General features: G+C 50.6%; 1 protein-coding gene across 1 annotated transcript in view; it reads right to left on the bottom strand.

Annotated features, from left to right (window-relative positions):
• Nucleotides 1-19122, bottom strand: part of LINGO1 (leucine rich repeat and Ig domain containing 1) — an 80848-nt gene that overhangs the window by 58063 nt on the left and 3663 nt on the right. Inside the window, exon 2 of the mRNA XM_060005568.1 lies at nt 8100-8197. The gene's annotated coding sequence lies outside the window, so the exon portion shown is untranslated. The remainder of the gene's footprint in view (nt 1-8099; nt 8198-19122) is intronic.

Raw genomic sequence — 19122 nt, forward strand, 5'->3', positions numbered from 1 at the left:
TGTTTAAAATGGAACAAAACCTATCCATAAGCCACATCCCTGGCTGGGGCCTCCAATTTTCAACCTCTAGTTCATACATCTGTCTCCCCCATAAGAATGGGGATTCGGCCCTACCTGAGGCTCCTCGGTGGTCCCCAGAGCTGGTGCCCCAAGGGCAGGCACTTGAGCCACAACAGTGACCACAGCAGCATGTTAACCCAGGCCACATTTTGTGCTTTGGTCCAGAGTCCCTCCCTCAGACAGCTCTGGTCCAGAGTTACAGACGTGTCTCAGGTAAGGCCACAGAGGCCCAGGTTCAGGATTGACTGAACTAAGGTCACATGGAGAGTCGGGGGCAGAACAGAGAAGCCAGGCCTCCCAACCCGGTACAGGATGACCAGGGCAGCTGGTGGGCAGAGGAAGGTGGACACAAAAGCATGGACAGCTCTGCCGCTGCTTCCTGCCTCAAGGCCCCCCAGATTCCCCAGGCCTCAGAATCAAGTGCACCTACTGGATCTGGCCTCAATCCCCTGGGTCCCTAAAGGCATCTCAGCCACTGCGGTGAGGCCCCTGCCCCTCGCTCCTTCCTCAGCACCCCCGCCCCCCAGGGAGCCCAGAGTTGCTTCCCACAATTCCTAGGCACAGCCGGCACCATGACCTAGACATCCAGGTCCTAAGAGGCCCCGCACGGCTTGCCTGAACGCTGTGGGTTGCCAGGGGCAGAGGCTGAGCCTCCAGTGCAGAATGGCTTTCTGGTAGGGTGACCAACCGTCCCAGGACTGAGAAGTGTTAAAACTGGGACAGTCCTGGGCCAAATGGGACAGTTGGCCACGATGCCTGAGAGGGCCCATCCCCCTTCTCTGCTCTGGTAGGAGCCGCAGAGGGAGGGGGCTCCTTTCCTCAGAGGCCTTTCTCCCCTTCCTCTCGTTCTCACCTTCTTGTCTCGGCCATCCTCCCTCCCAGAACCATCCCTCAGCAGAAGGGAATCCTCTCTTTCAGCTTCCCCTTCAGGTCCCTCAAGGACAGCAGGTTTCTAGCACTAGCCCCGTGAGCCCCTGTGTTTGTGGAGATGCCCTGAAGGCCACTGGGTGGACGGGAGGAGGTGGGCAGGGTGAGGCCCTTTACTCCTCCTTCAGTCATGGCCTCCCTGTAGACTGGCAGGTCCTGCAGGGCAGGAAACTACTTTTTGTTTGGTTCACAGATGTCTAGAACTAGTCACCCCTCCCCTCTCCTGGCCTTCCCCAGCCCAGATACACATGGAACAGGCCCCCCTTCAGTGTCCTCAACTGGCTGTCAGTTAACCCCTGCAGAGGTGTTAACTGGTAATTAAGATGTTAGCTGTAACATCTTAGTTGTCTAGACAACTAGGTGCCCATTTGCTGAGTGAAAGATTGGGTCTATTTTCCACTCTAGGCATCCCTACTGCAGGTTTGAACTGCTAAAGAGGTCTTCAGGTGGCCACGGAGGCCTCCTCCATCTGACCCCTCACACCTCCCAGCCGCCCCCCAACTCACTGACAGGCCCCACCTCCAGCACCTCCAGAGACCCCCAGCCTTTTCTCCCATAGGTCCCCTTTCTGGAGCCTCTCTCAGCCTGTTCCTAGGGATCAAGCTCAGTTCCTCCCCGCCTGGAAGTCCGACTTCATCACTACCTGCCCCTCCCATGAGGCTCCCTCCCCCCTCCCATGAGGCTCCCTCCCCACTTGAGCCCTTGAGCACCTTAGGGAGGGTGTGCAGGTGAGAAGGAGGGAAGAGCTGGAGGTGTGCCTGACTGCAGGTTACACAGGACTCGGGCCAGCCTCGAGCTGGAAGCGTATCTGGGTGTCTCCGGGTCTGTCTGCCAGCAACTGGGTACAAGGCCAGCATTGGCTGGCAGAGGAGAGGAGGGGAGAGGAAGGGAGAAAAGCGGAGAGGAGAGACAAGATAGGGAGGAATAGGGAAGATGAGGGAGCTGCTCCTAGCCCCGGAGTCCCAGGAAGGCTAAGTCAGAGTCCAACACAGTGATGAAGCAGCTGGACAGCCAGTTACATGGGGACACAAATATCCCCCAAAGACACAGATCATTCCCCCGCTGTTCAGAGTGAAGTAAAGGGGGGAGGAAGCCCCTCCTAAGCCTGTTCATACATTGACCCTTGAGCTGGTCACACACTGAGTGCCAATCCTGTTCACACAAGGAGCCCTGACCTTCTTCCCACACACCCAGACCCCGGTCCTCACACACTGAGCCCAAAGCCTGCTCACGCCGAGTCCCGGCACCCCCCCCACAAGGAGCTGCAGCACTGGTCACACGCTGAGCCCTGACCCTAGTCACACGGGACCCCCGACCCTGATCACACAGGGAGCCAAGACTCTGGTCACACACCAAACCCCACTCTGGTGACACAGGGAGCCCAGACCTTCCTGACACACGGAGCTCCAACCCCCATTGCACAAGGAGCCTTGACGCTAGGCAAACACAGAGCTTCGTCCTTAGTCACACAGTGAGCTTGGACCCTCCTCACACACAGAGCTGCGACCGAGGTCACGCACAGAGCCCTGACCCGCAGAGCAGACTGGCTCTCAAAGATAGAGAGGAGGTTCCAGAGGCATCAGCCTCTCGCCTCCCCCAATTCCTCAGGCCTGGGTGACAGATCCAGTGTTTGGGTGCCTGAGACAGAGCCCAGCTCTGAGCGACTGTTGGCAGCTGGTGCCCAAGGTGGATCGTGGTGGCTGATTTCCTGACTTTCTCGAGACCAAGACTGAGCAGATGACAATCTCCTCTGTGTCCAGGACACAGCACGTGTCTAGTAGACACCAGGTCCTCTAGGAGCCCCAGCCCCAGGCTTCCGTGGAGAAGCTGCCATGCCCCCTCCCTTCCCCTCCCCACAGCTCTGCAGAGCTGGCTCCCTTGCTCCTCTCCCCCTTCCCCTCCCACAAGGATCCAGCTCCACCTCCCTCTTTTCCAGGAAAAAGCTGTGAATTGCCAGGTACCTGTCCCCTCCGCTTTCACCCCTCCCCTCTCCTGGCCTTCCCCAGCCCAGATACACGTGCAACAGGCCCCCCTTCAGTGTCCTCCACTGGCTGTCAGTTAATCCCTGCAGAGGTGTTAACTGATAATTAAGATGTTAGCTGTAAACTTAACGTGTGATTCCCTGCCAGGAGTATTTTGGTTTTAACAGGTTGCTCTTTGAAATGGGAAAACCTTCAAGTTCCAGCCAAATGGCAGGCGGGAATGCTGAGCCGGGGGGTGGGGTGGTATTTTGTGTCTGGAGCCCGTCCAGCCTTCCTGAAACCCAACCCCTCTCACCTCCCCTGTCACTGGGATGGATAGAACACAGGCATGGGAGCCAAGAGAGCAGCCTCCCAGGCTGACTCCACCTGCTAAGAGTTGACGCCGCGGGACACGTGATGAAACCTCGCTGAACCTCAGTTTCCTCATCTGGAGACGCGTATATAGAATACCAACCTTGCGGAATTGTGACAGCACATAGGAGGCCCTCAACACTGTAGAGCTCCCATCATCCCTAACTTCCCTTTGTTTCTTCCTTCCACTCCTCCCACCTCCTCACACTCTAGCCCGAATCAATCTCCAAGTCTACCTATTCTCTGGACTTCCTAAATCTTTCCCCAGGCAAAGATCAATGGAATCAAACAGCAAGGCCTGGACAGACATGAGAGCAAGAGGACATTTGGCACAAGATAGAAGTGTAGCTTCAGAGCAGGGAGAAAGGACAGCTCACTCAATAAACAGTGCCCAAACAACTGGCTAGTCATTTGGGGAAAAACCATGTAGATCCCTATCCTCAAACATTCCGAATGAACTAGGTATTTAAATATTTTTAAATATCATAAAAACTAGAAAACAACATAAGAGAACTTTTCAAAACTCTTCAGTGGGTAAGGCCAGAAACTCTAAAGGAAAATAGTGACAGACTTGACCACGGGACAATTTAAAACTTTTAAGGAGTTAAAAAAAAAAACTCCATAAATTTAAATGACAAAAAAAAACCCACAAAACTGTGAAAAAAAAATTTGCAACATATGACAGGCAAAAGGGTTAAATCTCTTACCCTCTTACAAATCAGTTTGCTCTTGCAAGTCAATAAGATGCATTGCACACACCTTCCCACCATCACTGAACCAAGGTCCCCTGTGACCTCCCCACTGCTAATGCATGATCAATGCTCAGTCTGCATCTTACTCCACCTTATGCTTGAAACATGTCTTGCCCTTGGCTTCCAGGATAGCATACCTGGCTCTCTTCCACCTCATTCATTGCATCTTCTCAGTCACCTTTTCCGTGCCTCCTCAACTCCCTAACTTCGGACCAAAGGAGGCTCCAGGACTAGTTCTTCTCTTTTCTACCTATACTCAACTCCCTTGATGCTCTTATCCAATCCCATAGCTTTAAATGCTATCTTTATGCTGATGACCCCATATTTGTATCTGCAGCTCAGACCTAGCTCCTGAACTCCATCCTCACGTATCCATCTCTACTTAGATGTCTACTAGCATCTCACACTTTACATGTCCACAGCCAAGGCCTGCTCACAGGTATGCCACCTGGGCAGTCATACTGGGCCCTACACTCAGAAAGGTCCCAGGCTTAATTTAATGCTCTACTGTCACCACTTTGAAATTATTAATATTATTTTTTAAACAAAGGGCTACCCACTTTCATTTAGCTCTGGCCCCAAAACATTATGTAGCCAGTCCTATCCACAGCTGAGCTCTTCTCCTCCCTTACACCAAACCCACTTCTCTGCCCCGTCTCTGTTGATGGCAGCTCCATCCTTTTCCCTACTTGGGCCAAAACCTTTGGAGTCATTGTTATGGACTGAATGTTTGTGTCTCCCAAAATTCATATGTTGAAGCCCAACTCTCAATGTGATGGTATCTGGAGGTGGGACTTTTGGGAGGTAATTTGGGCTACATGAGGTCATGAAGGTGGGGCCCTCATGATGGTATTAGTGACCTTGTAAGAAGAGGAAGGGACACCAGAGCTTGGGTTCTCCGTGTGCACAGAAAGAAGTCACGTAAGCACATAGCGAGATGGTAGTCATCTGCTAGCCAAGCAGAGGGTCCTCGTCAAGAACTGAGTCTGCCAGCACCTTGATCTTGGACTGCCCAGTCTAAAGAAGTATGAGAAATATATGTGTGTTGTTTAAGCCACCCAGCCTATGGTATTTGGTTATGGAAGCTTAAAATGACTAAGACAGTAATCTTTGGCTCCCTCTCTCTCTGACACACACACACCACCTCATCCAATCTGCCAGGAAATCCTATTGGCTCCACCATTAACAAGCACCCAGAATCTGCCCACTTCTCCCCACCTCCATCAAGACCCCCTGGGCCAAGCCCCCACCATCTCTTCCCTGGATCATTGCAACAGTCTACTGACGGATCTCCCTGCTTCCATTCTGGCCCCCTTCACAGTAGCTGGAATGATCTAGTTAAAATGAAATTCACATCATGTCATATCACTATTCAGAACCTTCCATGTCTCCCTGCTTTCCCTGCTTCATTCTGAGTAAAAGCCAAGGCTTTAGGGTGGCCCACAAGGCCTTGCGTGATCTGGCTCTTGATCCCTCTCTGGTCGCACATCCCACTCTCTCCCTCCCTCACCCTGTTCCAGCCACACTGGCCTTCTCACTGAGCCCTGAACAGGCCAGGCCTGCTCCTGACTCGGGGTCCCAGACATTTGTGTGACTCATTCTCTCGCTTCCTACAGGTCTTTTCTTTACTGCCACCTCCCAGTAAGGCCTTCCTGACTACCATATTCAAGTCACCCAACACCTCCCATCCCCTCACCTGCTTTATTTTTTTCTCCTTAGCACCTAATACTTACACTACACGCACTGTATTTCACTTGTTTATTTTCCCTTGGCTGTCTCTCCTTCACTAGAGCCCGTTCCATGGAGCAGCAGGGGATTTTTTTGATCAATTTTGTTCACTGTTAGGTCCCTAACCAAAACAGTACCTAACACGTAGTAGGTGCTCAATCAATGCTTTACTGAATAAAGGGACAGATGAATAGAAAACTGAGCTGAGGGCGTGACATACATAGGCAATTCACAGATAAGCTGAAATGGCCAAAAAATGTACACAGATATGCTCAACTTCATTAGTGATCAAAGAAATGTAAAAGAAATCAGTTTTAACTATCAGATTGGTGGGGATTTAAGTGATTGATAATGTCATGGTTGGCAAGGGTGAAGGGAGGAGGCCTCTTGTACACGATAAGTGGGCACAAGTTTCTGCAGGTCGATCTGGCCTATGGATCAAACCTTGAAATGTGCGTAACCTCTGACCCAGACAGTCTACTTCCAGAAACATTCCCAAAGGACCCATAACACAAGTGCACACAGAGGTACGAACTGGGAGGTTCTCTAAGTGAGGTTTTTAAATAGCCAAACACAGGAAACAATCGAAATGGCCACCAACGGGATTAATAATTGATAAAATGATTTAAAGACCATCCATACAATGGGCGTAAAAGGATAGAGAAGAAGGTTAGAATGATTTACACCATATATTAAGTGAAAAATCAAGTGACGGGGCAGTATATCTAGTGTGATCTCATGTTTTTCCTTTTAAAATATGTTTATAAGGACACAGAAAAAAGACTGAAAGGATATGATATGTGGAACTAGTTAGCAGTGGTTAGCCCTGGCGAGGAAGAGATTATGGGAAGGGGTTGAATTGCATGCTTTAAATACTTCTACACTGTCGATAGATAGATAGATAGATAGATAGATAGATAGATAGATGATAGATAGATAGATAAACACATAGAGAACATGTTACCTGAACAGTTGGAAAAATGACTCCGCCTAAGGAGAAGACACTTCCTTTGTCTCCCCAAATGTTGAAGGATGCAGAAATAGGACATTCTAAGCCCTCATGATCTGGCCCTGCCTCATCCCTGATACCCCACCACCTCCACCCCAACACCCTCAGCATGCTGGGTTCCAAGCTCACGAGACCGTTTTCTATTCCTAGATCCTCTCACAGCTCTGATCACGGGCCCAAAGGCCTGACCAACCCCGCCCAGTGACCGCCTCGGCCGGAATTCTGCTGTCAGAGAGCCAGAGGGGAAGAGAAGGACCCAAAGAGCACTCTTAACAGCCAGGACTGCTGTCCCAGCGTCCAGCAGGAGCCCCTGGTCTCTGCCCCAGGGACAGCCTGCAGGACCTGGGAGATTAGCAAATACCATTGATTGTGGCCTGAGTAGACTCGGCCGCCCTTGGCTCCAGGGCACCCTCCACAGGCGCCGGATGCAGCTGATCCGGGGGGACCAAGGTGAGCCCAGCACAGAGGACTGAATGGAGGAAGAGGGAGCCTGGGGTTTCAGCTCCCACTAGGGTTGCCAGATTTAATAAATAGAATTGTATGTCCCATGCAATATTGGGGACATACTTATGCTAAGAAAATGATTTGTTGTCTTTCTGAAGTTCAGATTTAACTGGACACCTTATATTTTTCCTGGCAAGCCTAGCTCCCACCACATCCCAGCCCTTGGGGAACCTGGCCCCAAGCAGAAAGCCTCCCGCCACCTGGGGCTCCCAGGAGCAGCAGAGAAATGTCCTCTCTCAGACCCAACGATCGAGGGGATTAAAAGTGAGCAGGGCTGTTCTTGGTGCCGGAAAGAGCACCTCTGCTCTGAGGGTGTCCTGTAGAGAGCAGGGACCTTTTGGAGTAAGAGCCACCACTCACAGAATCACAAACATCAGGGTTGTGAGTACAGCGACTCTGGCAGGGAAAAGCCAGTGACAGCAACGGGTGAGAAACCTCAGATGCAAAACCTCCCACTGCCAAAGAAATTGGCGGGTGTGTACCGCGAAGGCTCCTTAACAAACTGCAGACAGCGAACATGTGAGAGCCAAACGGGGGGCCTCTCAGTGTCCCAGGGAGGCGGCCTGGTGAGGATGGCTTGCTGCTGGAGTGGCCCACTTCTTGGAGGTCTGGGAACTCCTCCCCAGGAGGCCCTGCAGTGACTGGGGACTTCAAACCCCACGCTGTGCCCCTGCCCATTGCCCTGACACTGGCCCATTCAGCCGGGGCGGGGGTCCTTACACTTAGAGCCCTCCCACCCAGTGCAGGAACATAAGGCAGGGAGAGCCCCCCTTGATCTCCCCCTACCTGGGTTAGACGGCACCAGGAGGCAAACAGATGATCCTCTGGGGGCCCGAGGAGTGGCAGGAGGAGAAGCAGCCTGTCCGTCTCGGTCCCAGCATGCACTGTGGGAAGAGCAGGAAGGTTAGTGTGGACAAAGATGGGGCCTCTGCTACCCGGGCTGGGCCCGCCTCGGCATGGGTCCCCCAAGGCAGATCCTGACCCTCTAGCCCAGCGGGCTCAGCACTGCCTCCCACCTCAGGGATGGGCCTTGTGGCAGTGGTCTCCCTACCGTCTCCCAGCCCCCTGGACTGCCCTCCCAGGCCTGGTGTCCAAGGGCCTGTTCGAACCCCTCCCTTCTCACCATCTCACACTGTCTTCAATAGGTCAGGCCCATCTCAGCGAGTCTTGTTCAAAACACACACACACACGTACACACACACACACACACACACACACACACACCACACACACACACACACCAGAGGCAGCTCTACCTCGTTCTCTCTGAGGTTCCCTTTGCTACCCGCGAAGTCTGTCCCCTGCCTCCTGGAAGCTTCACTCACATGTCCTCACCCTCAGCACCCTCAACCCAGGATGTCTGGCTTCTGTCCCACCATTGCCCACAATACCCTCAGCAAGGACCCCCACCTGCCCGTGCCAGTCCTCCTGCCCCAGCCTGCTGGGTCTCTGGCTGGCTGGCCACTCCCTCCCGTAGGAGGCTCCTGACACACACTCTCCTCATTTTCATCGCACCCCTTCATCACTCCTCCTTACACATGGTCACAAGCTGCTGTTTCCATCCTCCCCTCCCTTCTCCTCCCTGGGCCATCTCACTCACACCAGTGTTTCAATCACCCTCTATCTATGCCCCCCAGTAGCTCCCATCATGCCCAGAGGAGAGTGGAGGACCCTGACCTGTCTCCCACCCTCCCCTCTCCTCCCTCAGCTCCAGCCACAAGGGCCGCCCCGCAGTTCTCTCTGCTTCCCTCCAGATCCACACAGGCCTGGCCCCTCCTCGTCCGGGTTCAGCTCAGGACACCTCCTCAGAAAGCCTTCCCTGACCACCATGTGCAGGAGCCCCTCCTTACCCGTGTCACACTACCCTGATTGACTGATTTCTCATTTGGTTTTCCCTGTCTCAACAATCCCACAGTGAGCTTTATTGCCAGTCAGGTTAATTGAGGTATAATTTACTTGCAGCAAAATTTACCCTTTTCAGATAACAAATACTAGTGAGGATGTGAAGAAAAGAGAAGCCTTGTGTACTGTTGGTGGGAATGTAAATTGGTGCAGCCACTATGGAGAACAGTATGGAGGGTCCTCAAAAAATTAAAAATAGAACTACCATATGATTCAGCAATTCCACTTCTGGGTATATATCCAGAGGAAATGAAAACACTAACTCAAAAAGATATATGCACTCCTGTGTTCACTGAAGCATTATTCACAATAGCCAAGATACGGAAACAATCAAAGTGTCCATCAATGGATGAATGGATAAAGAAGATGTGAGATATATATCTATGTAACAAAATATTATTCAGCCATAAAAAATAAGGAAATCCTACCATTTCTGACAACATGGATGGACCTTGAAGGCATTATGCTAAGTGAAATAAGTCAGACAAATACTGTATGTGGAATCTAAAAAAATAAAAATAAAAAAACAAACTCATAGGAAAGGAGATCAGACTTATGGTTACCAGAGGCAGAGGGTTGGGGGAGGAGGAATTGGAGGAAGGTGATCAAAACTTCCAGTTACAAGATAAATAAGTTCTAGGGACATAGAGTACATACAACATGATGACTATAGTTAACACCACTGTCTGTTATATAGGAAAGTTACTAAGAGAGTAGATCCTAAGAGTTCTTATTACAAGGAGAAAACACTTTATCTCTTTTCTTCCTCCTTTTCTTTCTATTGTACCTATATGAGATGATGGATATTAGGTGGTAATCATTTCACGATATATGTAAATCAAGCCATCATGCTGTGTGCCTTAAATATATACAGTGATGTATGTCAATTATTTCTCAATAAAACTGGATCAAACTTTACCCTTTTTAGTGCACAGTTCTAAGCTTTGATAGCTGCATACTGCGTGTAACCACTATTGCAATTAAGATACAGAACAATTCTATTAACCCCCAGATCCAAAAACCTCCATGAGCTGTCCCTTTGTAGTCAACTTCCCCCACTCCCTACCTCTCACAACCACTGAACTGTTTTCTGCCTCTATAGTTTTGTCTTTTCCAGAATGTCATACAAATGGAATCATCTATATGTAGCCTTTTGAGTCTAGCTTTGTTCATTTATCAAATAATGCATTTGAGATTTACCTGTGTTGTTTCTTGTACCAGAATTTCATTCTTTTTTTTTTAATTGCTGAGTAGTATTTGATTGTTTATCCATTCACCAGCTGAAGGACATTGGGATTTTTTTTTCCAGTTTTTGGTGATTATGAATAAAGCCACTATAAATATTTGCATACAGGTTTTTGCATGAACATAAGTTTATATTTCTCTTGGGTAAATACCTAGCAGCAGGATTGCTGGGTTATATGGTAAGCATATTTTTAACTTTATAAGGAACTGCCAGACAGTTTTCCAAAGTGGCTGTACCATTTTGCATTCCCACCAGCAACATATAAGAGTTTCAGTTGCTCTGTATCCTCACCAGCACTTACTGTTGTCAATTTTGCAAAAGTCATTGTAAGAGATACTCAGTGGTATCTCACTGGGGTTTTAATTTGCACTTCCCTAATGACTAATGATGATGAGTGATTTTTTTATGTGCCTGGTTTATTATTTTAGTACCATCACTATTTGAAAGTACCATCTTGATTTAATTATTTCTGTTTATTTTCCATTTCTCCCATCATATGTGAGAGCAGGGACCTTGGCATCTACTCCCCCAATATCTAGAAGATTATCTGGTACTGGATAATGATGATGATGATGATGATATCGAGCATTTATAGAGTCCTTATCATGTGCCCAGTGCTGTTTTGGGTGCTTTACAAATATTAACTCATTTAATCCTCATAACCACCCTAAGAGAGACAGATGCTATCCCCTTTTTAAAGAGGAGAAAACAAAGGCAGAGAGAAGTAATTCACTGGTAGCTAATAAGGGACTGAGCCCAGCTTCAATCCCAGGTCTTCTGGAGTCAGAGTCTACAGTCATAATCAATACATTACCTGGCCCATAGCAGCGACATTTGCTAAAGGAATGAAAGTGTGGAAGAAAGGCAACAACTTCAATCCAGCATGCCATGGACTGAATGTTTGTGTCCCCCCAAAATTCATATGTTGAAACCTGATCTCCAATGTGATGGTATTTGGAGGTGCAGCTTTGGGGAGGTGATTAGGTCATGAGGGTGCAGCCCTCATGAACGGGATTAGTGCCCTTATAAAAGAGACACTGGAGAACCCTGTCACCCCTTGTGCCATGTGAGCTCACAGCGAGAAGATGGGATCTATGAACCAGGAAGCAGGCCCTCACCAGATGCTGAATCTTCCAGCACCTTGATCTTGGATTTCCAGTCTCCAGACTGTAAGAATTAAACTACTGTTGTTTATAAGCTACTCAGTCTCTGGTATTTTGTTATAGTAGCCTGAACAGACTAAGACAGAGTGGCTTCTAGACGCTGCCTCTTGGATTTTCTCCCTCCAAAGCTGAACTCATTCTCACTCTCAATCCTGCTTCTCCTCCTAAAAACCTCATTTTATGTTGGTATGGCAGGTGTCCAATGGGGATAAGAGGGGTGAGGCTGAGTCAAATCTGGAGCCTGATGGTAGAGGGCCTGGGCCGGCCATGGGGCTTATTCATTCGCGGGGACTCTTCCTCAAAGCTTTTCCCATCAGTCCCTCCCACAAACCCTGGGCCTCCCCCGGAGGAGAGAATGAACAGGAAGTCATGGCCTTGGCAATTCTGAAACCCTTGCTCTGAGAGCACCCCATAAAACCCCTGCTACAGATAACTTTACTGCTCACTGAATGTCTGGGCACGTTTCCTCCATGCCCTCCCCCACACAGAATGTCCCCACACTTCCTCAGATCCTTCACAGGTAGTTGAGGCCATATGAGAAGTTCTGGCCAGTGGGCTGTGAACAAAAGTGATGTGTGTCACTGCTGGGCCAATGCATTTAGGAGCCAGTGTGTGCCTCTACCATTTTCTCTTCTTTGCCCCAGTGGCTGAAGGAGGCCACAGGTTCCAGATGGGGCAGCTACCACATGGTGGAGCTTCTGTCAGCCTGGGTCCCTGCGTGACTAAATGGACCAGAGGCTGCCACCCTCCCCACTTCCCACATCGAACATGTAATGTGAATTCGTATGGTAAAGGAAGAAAGAAGAAAGGAGCCTTGTCGCATTAAATCACGGAGAGTTCAGAGAGAGCTTGTTCGTGCAGCACATCACTATGCTACCTACACCCCCACTGGCCACATGGGGGCGTATGGTTTGAGAACACGTTTGGATGACTTTCTGGGTGACAGAATTAAGCTCCATTTGGGAGCCCCTAAATGACTAGGATTTCAGTGGGGGATGGAATATCTCAATCACCAAGTTGAAAGGTTCCCCATTCGCAAGGGAAAGGGGGCAGTTCCAGGCCCTTTGGCAGGATCCACTAGCAGGACCATCCCCATCTGGGGAAGGGAGGTGTGAGCCGAGGCAGCTGGGAGCATCTCCATGAGAGCTGGGGCCTTGGCCTACATTCAAGGGCTTGAACTTGACTTTAGAACAAAGGCTGGAGTGTCTTTAGAGCTTTATCCCTGACTCAGGTTTGGGACCAGCTCTCAGAAAGGCGCTTGGACCCCAAACTGGTCTGTCCTGGATGGACAGTTTGGGGTTGGGGAGGGGGAAGGAAACTCCAACAGGGCCTTGGAGCCACAAATGACAATGCACTGCAAGCTTAATTGTAGGTTTATATTTTGAACTTACTGACACTTTAGCAATGATCACCTTGAATGTTGTATGCTCCTGTGGGACAACACAGGGAATAGGGAGAAGAGGCCTCCCCTCAAGATAAGAGTGGGGCGCTGGTAGACAATCTGAGGGGAAAGCCCTTAGTTCATATAAAGCCCCTGTGACTTCTTGCCTTTTCCAAGAAGTAAGATTTGGCTACAGTAAAATACACTGTCTCCTGCCACACACCCTCCAAACTGGTACAATACGGCTTCTTTGAGGCCATTAAAAAGACTTCTTGAGAACGAGCGCTGGATGCCGGTGTCAATCCTTGTCTACGTGCATCCAAAGGCCTGTGGTTTTGAAATGGGGCCAGGGTAGCTGGAAACTGTGGCCTTGCTTGGCACCCTGCAGGGATACTGGGGTGGGGACTTGGATCAGAGGCAGGGGTGGGGTTGTTTAAAGTGTAGAAGCCCCTTGGGCAAAGGTGGACTTGGTGGAACCCAGGGACCTGGGGACAGGGGCTTCTAAAAGAGCAGTCGTAAGAAATCCTCTCTCAGAGCCTTTGGGGGTGGGGGGCCTGCAGTTGGGTGTGGCTGTTCCCTGGGAAGGACTGAAGCAAGTTTTGCCATCATTTTGGCTAAGAATAAAAGGGTGTGACTGGGCTTCCCTGGTGGCGCAGTGGCTGAGAGTCCGCCTGCCGATGCAGGGGACACGGGTTCGTGCCCCGGTCCGGGAAGATCCCACATGCCGTGGAGCGACTGGGCCCGTGAGCCATAGCCGCTGAGCCTGCACGTCCGGAGGCTGTGCTCCGCAACGGGAGGGGCCACACAGTGAGAGGCCCGCGTACCGCAAAGAAGAAAAAAAAAAGGGTGTGACTGATACAGTTCAACTGAAAACAAAATCCCCCAAAGAAACAGGCAATAACTGCTCCATTCTTTACCACGAGGCTTTATTTACTTGGGGGGTTATTTATTTTTTTAATTTTATTTATTTTTTTGGCTGCATTGGGTCTTCATGGCTGCACGTGGGCTTTTCGCTCTAGTTGTGGCGAGTGGGAGCTACTCTTTGTTGCGGTGCGCGGGCTTCAGTAGTTGTGGCACGCAGGCTGGCACACGGCCTCTAGGGCACAGGCTCAGTAGTTGCGGCGCCCAGGCTTAGTTGCTCCGCGGCATGTGGGAATCTTCCCGGACCAGGGATTGAACCCATGTCCTCTGCATTGGCAGGCGGATTCTTAACCACTGTGCCACCAGGGAAGTCCCTATTTGGGGATTTATTTACTTGGGGGTTTATTTTGATGATGAGAAATCCATAATGATAAGTTTGGTGATTTCAGTGAGTTTTTTTAGCATAGGAGAAAATCTAAATTGGGTGCAGACCTGAGATTTTAACCCAACTTGGACACCTTGCACCTACCCTCATGACCACAGGATCTGCTTAGATATGCTAGCGGTAAGGAACTGTGCCCAGAATTTGCTGTGCTTTCTGCTTTTGTTTCCTACAGGCAAGTTTCCTGAGAATTACTCATCCTGGGGTCAAGGATCCAGCGATGGCTTGTGGCTAGAGTGGAGATTTGGCTGGGCTGGCGTCAGCTCAGACCCCTGGCTCGAAAGTAAACTTGAGGATCCCCACTCAGGGAGGAAGGGGTTTTAGATTTGGACCTTATGGTCTGGTATCCAGCGGCCTGGGCAATGTTGGGATGAACGTATTGGCTCGTGGAGAATGCCTGACTAGAACTGCTTGGGGGAGGATTCCGTGAGCGCGACATGAATCGTTTTCCCCTGAATGGTTTTTGCTGACTGACTGGGCTTTAATTCACTGTCTGCTAAGGGTTTGGGGGATGAAAACAGAGGAAGAAGTTTCAAAGGCAATTTTTTTTTTTTTTTTTTTGTGGTACGCGGGCCTCTCACTGCTGTGGCCTCTCCCGTTGCGGAGCACAGGCTCCGGACGCGAAGGCTCACGGGCCCAGCCACTCCGCGGCATGTGGGATCTTCCCAGACCGGGGCACGAACCCGTGTCCCCTGCATCGGCAGGCGGACTCTCAACTACTGCGCCACCAGGGAAGCCCAAAGGCAAATATTGAAAGAAGTTCCTGTGGGGAATTGAGGAAGAGCTGGCACAGGAGAGAGGTGGCAAGTGGAGGGAGGATGGAGAGGGATGGGAGAGGGTAAAGGGGCACAGACATCACCATCTCATCGCAGTCACCATAGACAGCATCCTGAGAGCTCCGCCCTCACTGGGCTAAGCACTTCCCATGCAAGAACATGTTCAATGCCCACCAGCACCCTAGGAGGTGGTACTGTCACTGTGTGCATTTTCAGGATGGGGATACCGAGGTACAGAGAGGGGGAGTAACTTGCCTTATAAGGAATGGGGCTGAGTTTCAAACCCAGGCAGTCAGGTTCCAGCACTCATCCTAAGAGTCCCTGATGAAACTGGGTTGGTCAGGCTAGAAATGGATGAAAGGCTCCTCAATGCCATTGGCAGGAATTCTGTCTGTGGGGGGTTAGATCTAAGTTGTCCAAAATATCCCCTTTCTGACAGTCACTAGCTCTGTGACCTTGAGCGAGTTACTTACACTGAGTCTGCTTCCTTATCTGTAGAACATACTTTATATGGCAGTAAAGATTACAGAGCATGTGTGAGTGTGTGCGTGTGTGTGTGTGTGAGTGTGTGCGTGTGTGTGTGTGTGTGTGTGCGCGTGTGTGTGTGTGTGTTGCCTTGTACAGTACTCGGTAGAGAACAGGAATTCCACAAAAAGTAGACACCCCTCCTCCCTGCCATGGAGCCACAGCACAGATGTGCTAGTCTCCAGAACTTCCAAGCATGGACATGGGCATGGACCTGTATATTCATGTATGTACTCATATATCCACATGTCCCTGCCTGGGGGAGCACTCACGTGCACAGGCATGCATTTCCCTCCCTGGTCCTGTCCCTAACTCAGGCTCCTGGTGCTATCAGCCATGCAGTCCGCAGCCAAACACCCAGATGTCACTCTCGAGTCCTTTCTTTCCCTCTCTCACCCTCACATCCTCTCCCCATAGTCAGCCAATTCCTGAATATTTCTCAAACTCCTCTTCTCCCGGTTCTCCCTCACTCCCACCCCAGCTGGCTTGCAGTCCTCCCTCCACCCACCCTCCACACAGTGGCAACCAGAATGACCTTTCCCAGTCACAAATTTGACCTCACCCCCGCTCCGCTTAAAAGCATTCCAGGAAGCCTGGCCAAGCAAGACGTGAAACTCAGAAGCCCTAAGGAGAAGTCTGACAGATTTGACAGAATAAAGATATCAAGCTTCTGTATGGCCAAAGATACCATAAACAAAGTTAAAAAGACAAACAGCGGACTAAGGGAAATATTTCCAACACGATAACAGACGAACATTTTAAAATTCCTAATATACTAAAAGCTCCTTTTTACCAATAAGAAAAAGGCAAAAAGAAAAGAAAAATAAGCAAAGGATGTGAATAGTTAATTCACCAAGAAGAAAATACAAATGGCCAATAACCACATGAAAAGATGCTCAGCCTTACTGGGGAGAAGGGAAGTGAGTGTTGAAACCACAGTGAGATGTTCTCCTGGATCGGCAAAAATTAAAAAGCTTGATAATGTTCAGTGAGAGGATGGCTGGGGAAATGGCTACCTGCAGATGCCAAGGGTGGCCCAACCTTTTGGAAGAGCAATGTGACAGTAGCTATCAAAATTTAATAAGCATACCTTTTGCCCTGGCAATTCCACATCTAGGAGTCTATCCTATAGAAAGGCTTACACGTGTCAGCCAAGGTATATATACAAGGATGTTCACTGAAGCATTATTTGCAAGAGTGAAAAATTGAAGACCACCCAGATATCCATCAACCCAGGACTAGTTACATAAATTACGTTATGTCCAAACAATGGAGTATTAGGCAACAATTAAAAAGAACATGGGAGATCTGTATGCGGTGACACTGACAGATGCCCACAACACACTGGTAAATGGAAGTTGTAGAGTAATGTGCATAATACAATTCCATTTCTTTTTTTAGATAATATACAATAAGTATGTTTATAAAAGCACAGAAAAACTTCTGGAAGGAGGCATACCAGACCAACAATAGTGGGACCTCAGCAAAATGAGATCTAAGGGCAAAGAGGGAACTTCCCTACTTAATAGGACACACTTCTATATTGTTTCAATTTTTGCATGAGCAAGCATTGCTTTTGTGGTAAAAAAAAAAAAAAGGAAAGGAAAAAAGAAGAAAAATACTCCATCCATGGCCCCTCACTGGCTGTAAGAGAAAGTCCGAACTCCTCAGGGTGGCCCCTAAGGTCCCTCAGGACACAGCCCTGGTGTGCCACCAGCCTAGGTCTCCCCTTGTCCCATTCTTTGCCTAAGTCTAGATAGACAAGCTCAGCTCCCTTTTAGTCCCCCAGACTGCCCCTGGGCCTCTGTCCCTGTGGTTCTATCTTCCCGCAGTGTCCTTTCCTGCCTCCTGTGCCTTATCTTTCGAGTCGTTTCTCGTGTGTCGCCACCTTCTGGAAACTCTCCCTGAACATTCCCCCGCACTCTGCCTTCTCTCTCCCTCCCAGCAACGGTGACAGCCAACGACCAGGGAGCACACATGTGTCTGTGTCGGGGCTGTGCTGTATGCTTTGCATTGTACTGATTCCTTCAATCCTCATAGCAACCCTAGGAAGGTCTGTCATCACCTCATTTAACAGATGAGGAAACTGAGGCAGAGAGGGGTTACCCAACTTGCTCAAAGTCACACAGCCAACAATCAGCAGAGCCAGTGAGTGGTGCCGGGCAGGGCACCCGTGCAGCCCCCCAACAGCGCTCAGCACAAAGTAGCTATACCTGCCAGGCTTCAAGACTTGCCTGGGAGTCTCAAAGTTGGGGTTTGTCTTGTTCTTGCCCCCAGAACCTGGGCAGGTCAGGCGTGCACAGGGAGGTCTGCTGGGCCCGGAAGCCAGCCCCCAACGCCACCCAGCCAGGGCTAAAGGAAGTAGCTGGTCTCCTCAGGGAGCTCGGGCGGCGGTGAGGAAGGGGGCTGGGACCAGCGCAGCTGGGGGCCAGCTGACCCAGGACTGCTGAGGAAAGGGATGGTTTGTGGAGCTGCAGCCCCACCCGAGGCGGGGACCCAAGCTACTCCCCGCACACCTACTGTGTGTCAGGCCCTGGGGGTAACGGGCCAGGGAAGCCGGGGGCCAGGAGACTACTCTGCCCTCCACGTGCTGTAAAGCCAGACACATGGAGGCCAGGAGCCTAAGAGAGGGACAGGCCAAGAGCCGTCGGAATGTGCTCGCAGGAGCGGGGGCCTGGCTTCTGATTGGGATGAAGCAGACAGGGGGTCTCCATGAAGGAAGTGGCACCTGGGCCCAGCCTAAAAAGATGAAGGGGATCTGGGCAGATGGAGTTGGGAAGGGAACTCCGGGGGGCTGGAACGGCTGGAACAAGGGCCTGGGGGTGGGCAGGTGTGCGGAGCGTTGGGGAAGAGTCACTGGTCTTGGCTGGAGCACAGGACAAGTAGGGAAGCAGCAGTGGACGCAGGGGTAGGGGTGCTGGGGGCCCTTGGAGGGGGCAGCTGCCTGCAGGTGAGGAGGGGGCACTCTGGAGCGGGTGGATTGCCTACGATCGGAACCTGGCAGGCAAATCCACATTTGCAGTTAGCTGCAGGACAGCGGCTTAGCTCTCCACCTCAGTGCCCTCATCTAGAAAGTCATGCACCTTCCTAGACTGCTGAGAGAATTCAATGAGACAGTGATTTGAAGCACCTGGGACCCAGGGAGGGGAGGATGGCGGCGTCTGGCAGGGGCGCCGTGCCCAAGGAGGCCAAGGTGGCTCGCGGGGCATCTGCCCGTGTGATGTGAACTTGTGGGGGCAGATGAGCCACAGGGCCTCCCAGCCCAGCAAAGGTATTCACATACTATCCTTGTGTTTAAAGTATAAACTCCAGGTAATGTCATTTCACACTCTGCACCTTAAAGAGACAAGAGAGGCAGAGCCCCACGATCTTGAGCGGGTCCCTGCTCCTCCCAGGGCCTCAGTTTCCCCATGCAAGTGGTAGGTGACTGGTCGGGTGGCTTCTCCAGGGCTGGTTATTCAGAAGGGGTTGAGCCATGGAAGGAGGGAACTGGGGGGGCGGGGGGAGGTGCAG

This window comes from Delphinus delphis, chromosome 2 (assembly GCF_949987515.2).
Source record: "Delphinus delphis chromosome 2, mDelDel1.2, whole genome shotgun sequence".
Lineage (NCBI taxonomy): Eukaryota > Metazoa > Chordata > Mammalia > Artiodactyla > Delphinidae > Delphinus > Delphinus delphis.